General features: G+C 36.7%; 1 protein-coding gene across 1 annotated transcript in view; it reads left to right on the top strand.

Annotated features, from left to right (window-relative positions):
* PKD1L1 (polycystic kidney disease 1 like 1) overlaps nt 1–14,312 on the top strand; it is a 337,192-nt gene that overhangs the window by 276,415 nt on the left and 46,465 nt on the right. The window lies entirely within an intron of this gene.

The following is a 14,312-nucleotide window of genomic DNA, read 5'->3' as shown; positions in this document are numbered from 1 at the left end:
AAAAAAAAAAGAATAAAAGTTTATTACACTGCAATGCTATCCAAAAGAAGGGTTATAAAATTTTAGAAATGATTGAAGAATGGACTTATTTATGTTGGACAATGCTACCCTTTCTTTGAAGATAAGAGGCGACTCAGACAGGAAGAAGCCTGAAATCTTTAGGATGTGCTTTAGGAAACTGAGAGTGTATATATTCTGTGTGGACTAGAATCAAGAACATTGATCTATTTGTTGATCCATTGTTGATGCTGTCATCTCCCTGAATATTTTAATACTCTTATTTCCAAGCTTTATGAATATATATGCTTTTCTAAACTCATATTGTTAGGTGCTATTGACAACTATGACTCATAGTAATGCTATGAACCACAGATCTGAACCTTGATTTATCTTGCAACATCATTACAATCTCCTTCATGCTCAAAACTATTGTTTTATTTACTGTGTCAATCTATCTTCTTGAAGATTGACTTCACTTTGACTGATCCTCTGCCTTTCCTAGCATGATGCCTTTTTCTAAGGACTGACTCCTGACAACATGCCCAAAGTATGTGAGATCAATTTTCACAATCTTGTTTTGTTTTGTTTTTAGGAGTTTGTGTGAGTTTTTACGGTTGTTGATGTTGGGTTTTTTTTAAATTGAGATTTTAATGAAAATTTATAGAGACTTTAGATTTCCATTCATTCATTTTTGTACATTTTCTTCCCTGCCTATCCCTCCCCCCAGTTGGCTTTTCTCTTTAAAAAGAAAAAAATATTCTTTCATTGTTATACAATCTCACCCCACCCAGTCCACTTCACTATGCAGCTCTTATTCTGGACTCTTGTCGTGAAAATTATACTTAATCATATATTCCTTTTAAGCAGTTCTCTCCCTCACCTGTTTCAAGGCACTGTACATTATTTATCCCCTTTTCTTAGTTTTCCCCAACCCAGATGTCAGTCCCATTTTACAACAGTAGCATTATGCACTATCTGTCCTTTTATTACAGATATTTCACTCAACATAATGTCCTCTATGGTAAATGATTTTGTATAATATTTCATGAGTTCTTTGTTTTTCAATGCAGTATAGTATTATTCCATTGTGTGAATATACCACCATATTTCTCTATCCAGTCGTTTGTTTACGGGCACTTACGGTGTTTCCACCTCTTCGCTATTGTGAACAAAGCCGCAATAAACAGGGTGTGCATTTATCTGCTTGGGTGGCAGTTCCGGATTCTTTAGGGTATATTCCCAGTAGTGAATTACTGGGTCAAATGGTGTTTCTATTTCCAACTTTTTGAGAAAGCACCATACCATTTTCCATAGTGGCTGCAACATTTTACACTTCCACCGACAGGGAATAAGTGTTCCAGTTTCTCCACAACCTTGCCAGTATTTTCTATTTGTTGCTCTTTTGAATTTTGTTATTGTCACCACTGTGAAATGATATATCATAGTTGTTTTGATTTGCATCTCTCTTAGAGCTAGGAATTTTGAACATTTCTTCATGTGTTTGTTCACCATCTGAATGTTTTCTTTGGTGAAGTGTGTTCATATCTTGTGACCATTTTTCAATTGGGTTGTTTATCTTGTTGGTGCTCGTGTAGTCTATAAATTCTAGATGTAAGTCCCTTATCAGACACATCATTAACAAATATTTTTCCCCCGGTATGTTGCTTTCCTTTTTACCCTATTGGAGAACATATTTTGATGTGCATAGGGATTTGATTCTTACAAGTTCCCATTCATCTATTTTATCCTCTCCTCGTAGGTTTTTCAGAATGTTTGGAAGACTGTCATGTTGTGGATTAGGGCTTCCAGAGTTCTTCCAAGCTTTTCTCTCATGAAATTTATAGTCTTTGGTTTTAGTTCTAGGTCTTTGATCAACTTTGAATTGGGTCTTGTGTATGGAGTCAGGTGTAGGTCTTGCTTGAATATTCTGCAGATAGTTTTCCAAACTTGTCACCACCATTTGTTTAAAAAGCTGTCATTCCCCACTTAACTGATTTCATCTCCTTGTCAAAAATCAGAAGTCCATGGGTAGATGGTCTGATTCCTGGGTTCTCAATCCTATTCCATTGATTTATGTGTCTGTCATTATACCAGTACCACACTGTCTTGACTACCACAGCAGTGTAGTAGGATTTGAAATCAGGGCGTGAGATGCCTCCTACCTTGTTTTTTAAAAATAAGGAGTGTTTTGATTATTCTGGGGCTCTTTCCATTCCAAATAAAATTGGAGATTGCCTTTTCCATCTCATTGAAGAATGGAATTGGTATTTGTATTGGAATTGCAATGAACATGTAAATTGCCTTTGGTAGTATTGTCATTTTCACAATATTGAGTCTTTCCATCCAAGAGCAAAGTAATTCTTTTCCATTTCTCCAGGTCTCTTTTTAGTTCTTGTAGTAGTTTTGTAATTTTCTTTGAATAGGTCTTTTGTGTTTCTAGTTAGATTTACTCCCAAGTATTTAATCTTGTGATTAGCTATTTTGATGAGCATTTCTGTGTTCTCTTTGTCACTGTATAGAAACTCAATTGATTTTTGTATGTTGATCTTGTGACCTGCCACTTTGCTGAATTGTTCAACTATGTCCAGTAGTTTTCTTGTCGAGTCTTTAGGGTATTTTAAGTATACTATCATATCATCTTCATATAGAGATTATTTTAACTCCTCTTTGCCAATTTGGATACTCTTATTTCCTTCTCTTGTCTTCTTGCTATTGTTAAGACTTCAAATACAATATTGAATAGAAGAGATGATAGTGGGCATCCTTGTCTAGTTCCTGTTCTCAAAGGAAATTCCTTTACTCTCTCTCCATTGAGAACAATGTTGGTTCTTGGATTTGTGTGTATACTTTTTACTATGTTGAGGAAATTCTCCTCTATTCCTATTTTGTTGAGTGTTTTAATCAGGAAAGGGTGTTGGATTTTGTCAAAGTCCTTTTCTGCATTAATTGATAGGATCATATGGTTCTTGTTCTTTGCTTTGTTAATATGAGGAAGTATACTGATTGTTTTTGTTTTGATGAAATATCCTTGCATACCTGTTATGAATTCCACTTGGTCCTGGTGAATTAGTTTTGATGTATTGTTGGGTTCCATTGGCCAATATTTTATTCAGGATGTTTTTATCCATGTTCATGAGAGAGGTAGGCCTATAGTTTTCTATTTTGGTTGTGTCCTTACCTAATTTTTGTATCAAGAATATGTTTGCTTCATAGAATGAGTCTGGGAGAATGCCATCTTCTGCTGTTTTTTTAACATACACTATGTAGAGTTGGTGATAGTTCTTCTCTGAATGTTTGATAAAATTCAATTATAAAACCATCTGGTCCCTTTTTATGGATGAAAGTTGTTTTATTACCTTTTCAGTTTCTTCTTTTGTAACGTGTCTGCTCAAGGGTTCAATTTCAGTTTGTATCAGTTTAGATAGGTTGTGATTTTCACAGTATTTGTGCATTTCTTCGAGGTTTTCATATTTGACTATAGTTTTTGCTAATATTTCATTTTTAACCTCTTTATTTTAGTTGATTCTGTTGTGACATTGCCTATTTCATCTTTTATTCAGATTATTTGTGTCTTTTCCTTTGTCAATTTTTCTAGTGATTTGTCGATTTTATTGACCTTTTCGAAGAACCGATTCCTGGTTGTTTTATGGTTTCAATAGTTTTTCTATTTGCCCTAAATTTTATAATTTCAGGCTTTTTTTAGAGGGTGTTAGGTTTTCTTGCTGTTCTTTTTCAATTTGTTGGAGATGTTGAGTTAGGGTCAATGGTCATTTTTTCCTGCCTTTTGATGTGTTTGTTTATTGCTATAAATTAACCTCTGATTACTGCTTTGGCTGTTTCCCAGAGGTTTTGGTGAGTTGTGTTTTCATTGTCATTTGTTTCAAGAAACTTTTTTCTTCTATTTTTTGTATTTTCTAGTACCCAATCATGTTCAAGCAAGGTGTTGTTCAGCTTCCAAATGTATGGTGTTTTTTTTTCTCACCTTTATTCTCTTGTTATTAATTTCTAATTTTGTAGCATTGTTGTCTAAGAAGATGCTTTGTAGTATTTCTATGTTTTTGGTTTGGGTTTTTTTTTATTTATTTATTGATGCTTGCCTTGTGACCTAAAATGTGATCTGTTCTGGAGAATGTTCCAAGCACTTTGGAGAAGAAGGTGTACTGTGCTCTTTTGGGCTGCATTAACCTATCAATATCTAGGAGATCAAGTCGGTTTATTGTATGGTTTAATTCTTCAACATCTTTTTTAGTATCTTTCTGGTTTTTCTATCTATTCTCGAGAGTGGTATATTGACATCTACTACTTATATATTTTCTTTTTCAGTTTTGTTAATTTTTTTTATATATTTTGCAGGTCTCTTTTGGTGCATAGATATTTATTATTGTTATGTCCTCTTGTTCTATTGACCCTTTAAGCATTATGTAGTGACCTTCCGTGTCCTTTGTGACAGATTTTGCTTTGAAATTTATGTTATCAGAGATTAATTTCGCTATTCCTGCTTTTTCTGGTTGTCATTTGCTTAGTATATTTTCCCTCACCCTTTTAATTTCAGTCTTTATCTTCATTTTTCAGATGTGTCCCTTGTAGACACATATTGATGGATTTTCTTTTTTTATATAATCTGTTATTCTTTTTATCTTCAGTGGTGCATTTAAATAATTCATATTCAATGTGATTATTGAGAGGCAAGGTTTTTGTGGTATCATTTTGTTGAGTTCGTTTTGGTGTTGTTGCTATCTACTTTGGTCCATGCTGCTTTCTGTGGCACCTCTGTAAGAAGGACGTCCCTCAGTCTTTCCTGCAACACTGGTCTTGTTTTTACAAACTCCCTTAGGTTCTGTATATCTGTGAATAGCTTGACCTTTCCTTCGTATTTGATGTACAGTTTTGCTGGGTACAGTACAATTTTGCTTGGTTCACAGTTGTGTTCTTTGAGTGTTCGATATATAGCTTCCACTGTCTTCTTGCTCACATGGTTTCTGCTGAGACATTGACACTTAATCTTACCTGCTCTCCCTTATAGGTAACTCATTGTTTCTCCCTCACTGCTTTCAGAATTCTATCCTTATCTTTTGTTCTGGCAAATTTGACTATGATATGTCTTGGTGTTTTTCTTTTGGGGTCTATTCTATATATTCAGCCAACTACTTGAATATATGTTCTCTCATTCTTAATTATGCCTAGGTAGTTTTCTTCTAGCAATTCTTACACCACTTTTTCAGTGCCTTTTCCAATTATGTGCATGTTATATCTCTTGATGGTGTCCCACATTAATCTTAGGTTTTCTTCTTTCTTTTTTTTTTATTCTGCTTTTTGTTCTAGAAAATCAGTGGTGACAATTTTATCTCCTATTTCACTTATTCTTTGTTCTATCTCTTCAACTCTATTTATGTGTCCCTCCAACATGTTGAGAGCATCTGAAACATGGGTCCTCATATTTTGCATTGTGTTTTTTTCAGAGTCTCTAGTGCTATGCTTATTTTCTCTTCATTGTTTTGGATTATTTTTTTAAGCTCCTTCTGGGTTTTGCTTGCAATGCCCTTTACTTTTTCAAATTTGTCTTTTACCCATTGGAAATATGCAATCATTGTTCTTTTAAATTCTGTGTCAGTAAGTTCCATCAGACTTTCTGGTTTCAGGAAATTCATTGATACTGTGTCACTTTTTGGTAGTGACATCTTGGTTTGGGCTTGTGTAGAGTCTAAGGTAGCCTGCTTCTTATGTGACATTACTGTGGTAGAGTGTTTCATACCTGAGGGGATAGTAGGTTCTTGATCTGAAGTTACTTTTCCAGAAGAGGGTGGGACTACTACCCTGCCTGTGTTTCTATCTGAATTCCTGACCCAATGGAAGAGCTGTTTCAGTTCAGGAGAGAAAAGACCTGTGAAAACAGCCTCTTTTTTCAGACAACTGTTGCAGCTAGGCCATTCTAAGGTGCTCTGGACTAAAGGCGGTTAACTGACTGGAAGTAAGGAAATGTAAGACAGAGTGTGGAGACATGCACAGGGCAGGCATGCAAGCAGGGTGGGCACAGATGCAGATGCATGCAGGATGGGGGTGCATGTGCAGGCACCTGAATAGAAAACCAAGAAGGCTTGGTTTTCCCTTCAAGAACTGGGTCTGCCACCTCACATGAACTCCAGCTGTCTCACTCTGTTCTCCTTGAGCTTAAGGGGTTCCACGTGGTCCAAACAGCAGTGAACCCCACAAAGTACCTCACTCAAATTCCAGATGTGGTCTGGGTTTGGAGTCACTCTGAGTCTTGCGTCACTCCTAATTTTCACAGTCCTTGCTTCTAAGGATTGCAATTCCTCCAAGCGAGATGTGTTTGTTCTTTTGGCAGTTCATGGTAAAAGCAGTATGAGAGGCACTAATTTCACTTCAGTCTTTCCTATTCATTATTTGATTTCCAGATGTATATGAAGCAATTGAAAATATAATGGCTTACCTTAGGTGCTTCTTGATACAAATTATTAAAATAAATAGGAATTAAAAAATAAATGAATAGAAATAATGTACCAAATAAATTGACAGTCACTAACTTAATGATGGTAGTGTATATCTAATGGCTAACTTAAAGTAAAAAGAAAAAGAAAGAAATAAAAAGTAAATAAACCACTACCACTATGTAGTCATGTGCCTTCCAAACACTTAGAGAAACATAACTAAATGAAGCAAAATTTTAAAAATAAAAATATGTAACATAATTTTTGTTGTTGTTGTTAGGTGCTGAAGAATGGAGTATGACTCATAGCAATCTTCTAAACAACAGATAAGAACCCTGATCTATCAGTACCACTCTCATTATCTCTTAGCAACTTTATAAACAATAGATCTGAACCCTGTCTTATCCTCTGCCATCCTCATCATCTCTGATACACTTGAGCCTATTGCTGCTGTCACTGTGTCATTCTATCTCATAGAGGGTTTTCCTTTCTTTCGTTGAACCCTTGCCAAGGGACAGACCCTCCTAGCAACATGGTCAAAGTATGTGAGACAAAACCTTGTCAATATTGCCTCCAAAGAGCATTATGGCTATACTTTTTCCAAGACATATCTGTTCTTTTGGTTGTCCATGGGACATTGTTCTTCTCAAACACCACTGTCATCTGTATTAACACACTAACTCTCAAATTCACAGCAAGTGATTGAAAAGATAATGGTCTGAATAAAACACATAATCTTCAAACTGGCATCATTGCTCCTCAGTAATTTAGACAAATCCCTGACAGTGGACTTGCCCAATGCAATATGTCTCCTGAGCTTCTTAAAGCTGGTGCCAAATGTGTTGATTGTGGATCCAAATAAGATTAAATAATTGACAATTTAAAACTTTTCTCTCTCTGTCATGATGTTGCTTATTGGTCCAGTGGTGAGGATTTCTGTCTTCTTAATGTTGAGATCAATTATTGAATGTGCAGAATTCTATCATTCTAGCTTCAGCCTCATTTCTGTCACTGAGTCTATGTTTTCCAAGCTACTGATCCTTCTTCCCTGTTCATAATTTTTTTGTTCCAGTCGTCCATTATTACCAATGCATCTTGACTGCATGCTAGATCAATTTCTGACTACATAAGTTGGTAGAAATCTTCCATTTCTTCTTCTTTGGTTCTAGTTTTCAATGCATATATTTGAATGATAGTGGTATTCACTGGACTTCCTTGTATGTGGATAGATATTATCCTGTCACTCACTACATTGTATTTCATGATGGATCTAGAAATGACTTTTTTTAGCAAGTCAACTTTTAATTAGCATGTTATTGTGTACCATTGAGTTGAAAGTGACGGACAGCTGATCCTCTAGTGGATTTTCAGAGGCATCAAATTACATAGGACGAGACTATCCATCCTTCTCTAGCAGAGCAGCTGGTGGATTCAAAATGCATGTCTTTGGGATTACATTGCATTTTCTTACCACTGAGCCACCAGAGCTCCCTTAATTAGCATAGATTCAGATTATAATTTTTATTGGTGGTTTAACATGCAGGATAAATATGTGCCATGATTTCATTCATCAATTGCTTATCATCAGATATTTCAAACAAAGTTATTACTTATACAAACCAGAAAATTTGTGCAAACATCATTGAGTGAATAGTTGTTAGATTAGTCTCTTACAATGAATTTTTTAGAATGGATTGCTGAATTAAATCATCTCATCTTTTTAAAAAAATTTATTTTAATGAACATTTACAGAGATTTTGGATTTCCATTCATTCACTGTTGCACTTTTCTCCCTGCCCACCCCTCCACCCCAGTTCACTCCTCTTTGAAAAGTAAAAGAAAAATTCTCTCATTGGTATACAATCCCCCCTCCCGCCGAGTACACTCCACTATGCAACCTTCATTCTGGACTCGTGTCATAATCATAATACCTAATTATACATCACTTTTAAACTGTTCTCTTCCTCATCTGCTTCAATGCAGTATACATAATTTATCCAATTATTCTCAGTCTTACCCCAACCCTGATGTCAATCCTGTTCTGCAATAGTGGCATTATGCACTATTTGTCTTTTTGTGACTGTGACTTTTAAAATTATGAATCCAACCCCATTTTTTTCTCACCTTTTCATCCCCCACATAGTAGATCATCTGATTAAAAATATCCCATGCCAAGCCATCTCACTTCACCAAGACCTAGGATGTCAGTATTTATACATTCCATTTATTCTTAGCAGCGTCCAACTTTCCTACATTCATGTTTTTCGCATTCCACATTCCAATCACTAGTGTCTGTTTACAGCTATTCTCCTTTCTTTGTATTTCCGTATCTGAGATCTCAATCTCAATTGCCATGTCTACTAGTCTAAGTGCTAGTCTGAGTGTGCTCAATTGTACACAGAGTTTTCGAAGGCCTGTTATTTCAGAAGTTAATGGCCGCTCCTTCTTCCCATTCTGTCTTAATTTGTGTTTTGTTTTCTTTTTTAAAATAATAGAATCTGACAGACAAACATTTTCCAGAAAAGAACAGATGAAAGACATTTACCCAATTAGAAAAATGACCAATAGATTCAATCTTGCTACCCACCCTGGCCACATATATTTTGCCCCATCCCTTTCCCCACTCCACCACCATCCCTTCCTACTTCTGCCTAAACCATTCAACATCTCTCTCCCCTTGACCAGCCCTTGATAGGATGGCTTAAGTCTCAAGCTATCAGAATTTCTGTGATTCTGAACATGCCATGCTACTGCCAGTCTCTTATGATAGTATCTCTTCAATTTAAAAGTCTGTAAGTACAATTGTCAATTACAAGTATCAAGGATGGCTTCTTTTCTCAGAAAGTTCTGAGAAAAAGTTCTTTGGCTTGTACTTCAACTCCAGGATTGACCTCTTGTGGGTTAATACCTCTTCTCTTCCATTTGCAGCAAGGTACTGATGCAAGAGGATAGTTTCTCAGGAAGGAGTGATGTGTCCTCTAGGACTGGTGCAAAATTTTTGTTTCTTGGCCCAAGAGCTGAAGGCCCAAGTGCCTCAAACTATTTTATCTGGGAGTGTCAGGCCCCATAGGCCCCTGATTGACACAACCCTGCTTGCTGTAACTGAGGAGTACTTGAAGCGCTTGCTGCAGAAGGTCAAAGACTGCAGCTTTCAATATGGATTGAAGTTCAACATCAAGAAAACAAAGATTCTCACCACTGGGCCAATTGGCAGCATCAGTATGGATGGTGAAGAGACTGAGATAGTTACCAGTTTTAGTTTGATTTGCCCCACAGGCAACACTCTTGGTACCATCAGCCAGGAAATCAAGAGACAAATTGCATTGGTAAAGTCCACTGTCAGGGACCTCTCCAGAATACTGAAGAGTAATGATGTCAGGCTGGAGACTAAGGTGTGCCTGATCCAGGCTATAGTCTTCGCAATTGTGTACTATGCATTAGAGAGTTGGACAATAACTAGGGATGATAGAAAGAGAATTGATGCCTTTGAGCTGTGGTGCTGAAGAAGAGTGTTGACTATACCACGAAATGCTAGGAAAACAAACGAACAGGTTTATCCTGGAGAGGGTGAAGTCAAACTGCTCCTTGGGGTCAAGGATTCTGAAGCTTCGTCTGACATACTTTGGGCATGTTGCAAGGAGGGACATCATGTTTGGGAGAGTGGAAGGACAGCACAGGAAAGGAAGACCCTACATGAGATGGATCGATTCAGTGATGCAAGCAGTGGGAGTAGGTGTGTAGGAGACAATGAGGTTGTCACAGGGTAGAACAAGGTTTATGGCTGTTGTACATTCGGTCACTATAAGTCACAGGCAACTTGACAGCACATAACAACAATAATGTTGAGATGTAATCAATATTTAAGATTATGATCCTTGATCTGCAAATCTTTCTCATTTTCAACAAGCAAGTTGTATCTAATGCAGGTTGTTGATGAGTCTTCCTCCAATCGTGATGCCACATTTTTCTTCATAGAAGCCATATTCTTTTTTATTATTTTAATTTTTTTCTACTAGTTTATTTACAAAATTCAAATAGAAATTTGAACAAATTCTTTCAATTTCCCTCACCCTCCCACCCTTCAAATTGTACAACCCAATTCTTAATCCCCCCTTCCCCCTGCTCATCCACATCTCTCCACTCCAGCCTCTCCTAGCCCTCCTGGATTCTTATATTCATTACACAGTAACAGTTTTATACAATATTTATCCTTATGTGACTGAGTTAGTTCACTCAGCATAATGCTCTCCAGTCCCTCCCAAGTTAGGTAATAATTTACAAATTTATTGCTCCTGCATGCTTCATAGTATTCTATTGTGTGAATGTACCGTAATTTCTCAATTCATTCATTTGTGGTTGGGGATTTGGGCTGTTTCTATGTTCTTGCAATGGTGAATAATGCTGCTATGAACATTGATGTACAAATCTCAGTTTGTGCCTCAGTTCTCATATTCTCAGGGAATATTCCAAGTAGTGGGATAGCTGGGTCATATGGAATTTCTATGTTCAGCTTTTTGAGGAAGTGCCAAACTGCCTTTCAGAATTGTTGCACCATTTTACAATCCCACTAACAATGTATAAGAGTTCCATTCTAGCCACATCCTCTCCAGCTTCTATTACTTTAAATTTGTTTTAAATAACTGTTAAATTTGCCACTCTTACTGGAGTGAGATTGTACCTCATTGTGGTTTTGATTTGCATCTCTCTTACTGCCAGTGATTTGAAGCATTTCTTCATGTGTCTGTTTGCCATTTGAGTATCTTCAGCTGTGAAAATTCTTTCCATGTTGTTTGCCCATTTTGTAATTGGGTTATCAGTCTTTTTCTTGCCCAGGGGTATTCTATAAACTTTTGTTATAAGACTCTTGTTTGAAATTGAATTACCAAATGTTTATTCCTCTTCTGTTTGGTTTTCTTTACACCCTGTTGGGAAAAGTTTTTGATATGCATGGAGATTTAATCTTCAGAAGGTCCCATGCATCAATTTTATCCTCTTTAGATTGTGTATTTCTGGTTGTATTTGGAAGTCTCTTTATACCTCTGACTAGTACTCCTAAGCTCGATCCCAGTTTGTCCCTTAAGAATGTTATGGTTTTAGACTTTAATCCCAGGTCTCTGATCCACCTTGAGTTGATTTTTGTGTATGGTGTGAGATGTGAATCCTGTTTCAGCTTTCTCCAGGTGGAAATCCAGTTTTGCCAGTACCATTTGCTGAAGAGGTTATCATTTCCCCATTTGATAGCTTTTGTTTCCTTGTCGAATATCAGTTGACCATCTATTTCTAGGTTCTCAATTCTGTTCCATTGATCTATGTGCCTATCATTGTATCAGTACCATGCTGTTTTGTTCGCCACTGCTGTATAGTAGGTTTTGAGGACAGGGACTGCTATACCTCCAACTTAATTTTTGTTTCTCAGAAGTGTTTTATTTATTCAGAGTCTCTTGTCTCTTCAAATAAATTTCAATAATTTCCCTTTCAGTCTCCTTGAAAAATGAATTTGGTATCTGGATTGGTATTGCGTTGAACATGTAGATTGCTTTTGGTAGGATTGTCATTTTCACCATATTGACTCTCCCTCTGCATGAACAGGGCCCATGTTTTCCATTTCTTTAGGTCTTTTATTGTATCTTTCAGAAATGCATAGAGGATATATTCTTGAATAATTTATTCAACATAGTTATTGAATATGTATGAAGAAAGGAACTAAGCCTGATGTACATGTTTCCTGATTTGAAACCATGCAGTGTTTTTTTATGACAACAGCGTTTTGGTATAGGTACAGATTTTGTATGAGCATAATTAAGTGTTCTAGGATTCTCATTCTACTCAATGTTAGCCATTGTTTGTTATGATCCACACAGTGAAATGTTTTTGCATAGTCAATAAAACATAAACGGACATCCTTCTGGTATTCTGTGCTTTCAACCAGGACATATCTGAGATCAACAATGATATCCCTAGTGCCACTGACTTTTCTAAACCCAGCTTTAACTTCTGGTATTTCTCTGTCAATGTGCTGTTCCAGCTGTTTTTTGATAGCTTCAGCAATATTTTTCTTGCATATAGTATTCACAATTTTGCTCGATAATATCCACATTGTCATCTTTCTTGGGAATGGATGATCTCTTCTATATGGAACAAATATGGATCTCTTCTAGTCAGTTGTCCTTCAAATTTCCTAGCATAAAATGATGAACACCAAAACAACTATGAGATATCATCTCACCCCAATAAGAATAGCAAAATGTAACAGAACAGCAAGCCACAAATGCTGGTGATGTTGCGAAAAAACTGGAACCCTTATTCACTGTTGGTGGGAGTGTAAAATGGTGCAACCACTGTGAAGGTGGTGCGGCGCTTTCTCAAAAACTTGCAAATAGAGATAGCATTTGACCCAGCAATTCCACAACTGGGAATATACCCCAAAGAGACCATAACTGACATCCAAGCAGATATATGCATACCCATGCTTATCATGGCTTAGTTCACAATACCAAGGAGTTGGAAACAACCTAAGTGCCCATCAACAAACGAATGGATAGAGAAGATCTGGTATATTCACACAATGGAATACTACGCTGCATTGAAAAACAAGGAACTTATGCAATATTATTCAAAATGGGTGACCCTGGAGGACATTATGCTGAATGAAGTACCTCAGTAAATAAAGGACAAATACTGCACAGTGCCACTGTTGTAAAACAGGGATCAGGGTTGGGGAGAGACTGAGATAAATGAGTTCAGGAATGTATACTGCATTGAAACAGATAAGAGAGAAAACTGTTTAAAAGGGATATGTGATTAGGTATTTTTGTCATGACAGTAGTGCAGAGCGAAGGCTGCATAGTGGAGTGGACCTGGGGGAGGGTTTGTAAAACAATGAAAGAATTTTTCTTTTACTTTTCCAAGATGGTAGTGTACTGGGGGGAGGGTTGGGAGGGGAGAAAAGTGCAACAATGAAAGAATGGAAACCCAAAGTCTCTGTAAATTTTCTTTACATTAATAATAAATTTTAAAAAATATTAATTGCACTGGGGAAAATATCTCTTTAGGAAAGTATTTGCTATTGAGCTGTAATTAAGACAGTGCAATGATTACGTATAACTGTGGGCCCCTTTATTATCTATCCCAACTTAAAGCCAAAGTTCACATTATTCTCATACAGCCCCTAGTTTGAGATTAAGCATGGTGTAGATACTGGTTCTGGTATTGCTGTCAAATGCAAGATTCCCCTTAAGAAAATCTATGCTCTAAGCTTTCTATTGCTTTGAATGAGATTTGGTTAGATTGACGATGGCTTTGCCCAATTGTTATCTATCTCTTTTCCGTTCACAGGTGGCATGCTTTCATTATGGTCTCAAAACTTTCTTTGTCACATCCTGTTTCACATAACGTTTATTTGAAAAATACCTCTAAATAAAGCTCTTTTATTTAGAGGCCTGTCCTTAACTCAGATCTGCTACCCAGAAGATGCTAAACGGGCAGTGTGTTAACTGGGATGTTCAATTGATCCCCACCCGGTCCTTTCCCCCCTCGTCTCTGACAACCATCAAAAAATAATTGATTCTGTTTGTATGCTTTTCCTTGATTTTTAAAAAATAATAGTGGACTAATACTGAGTGTGGAAATTACAGAACAATATCATCGATTTCACATACAAGCAAGATTCTACTGAAGATTATCCAAAAACGACTGGAACAGCACATCAGCAGAGAATTGCCAGAAGTCCAGGCTGGACTTAGAAGGGGTCATAGTAGTAGGGATATTGTAGCTGATGTTAGATGGATCTTAGCTGAAAGCAGGGAATACCAGAAGAAGGTCTATCTGTGTTTCATTGATTATGCAAAGGCATTTGACTGTGGGGAT

Source organism: Elephantulus edwardii, unplaced genomic scaffold (assembly GCF_000299155.1).
Source record: "Elephantulus edwardii isolate Elephantulus edwardi_28Jun2011 unplaced genomic scaffold, EleEdw1.0 scaffold00339, whole genome shotgun sequence".
In the NCBI taxonomy this organism is placed as follows: Eukaryota; Metazoa; Chordata; class Mammalia; order Macroscelidea; family Macroscelididae; genus Elephantulus; species Elephantulus edwardii.
This window is presented reverse-complemented; position numbering and strand designations above follow the sequence as displayed.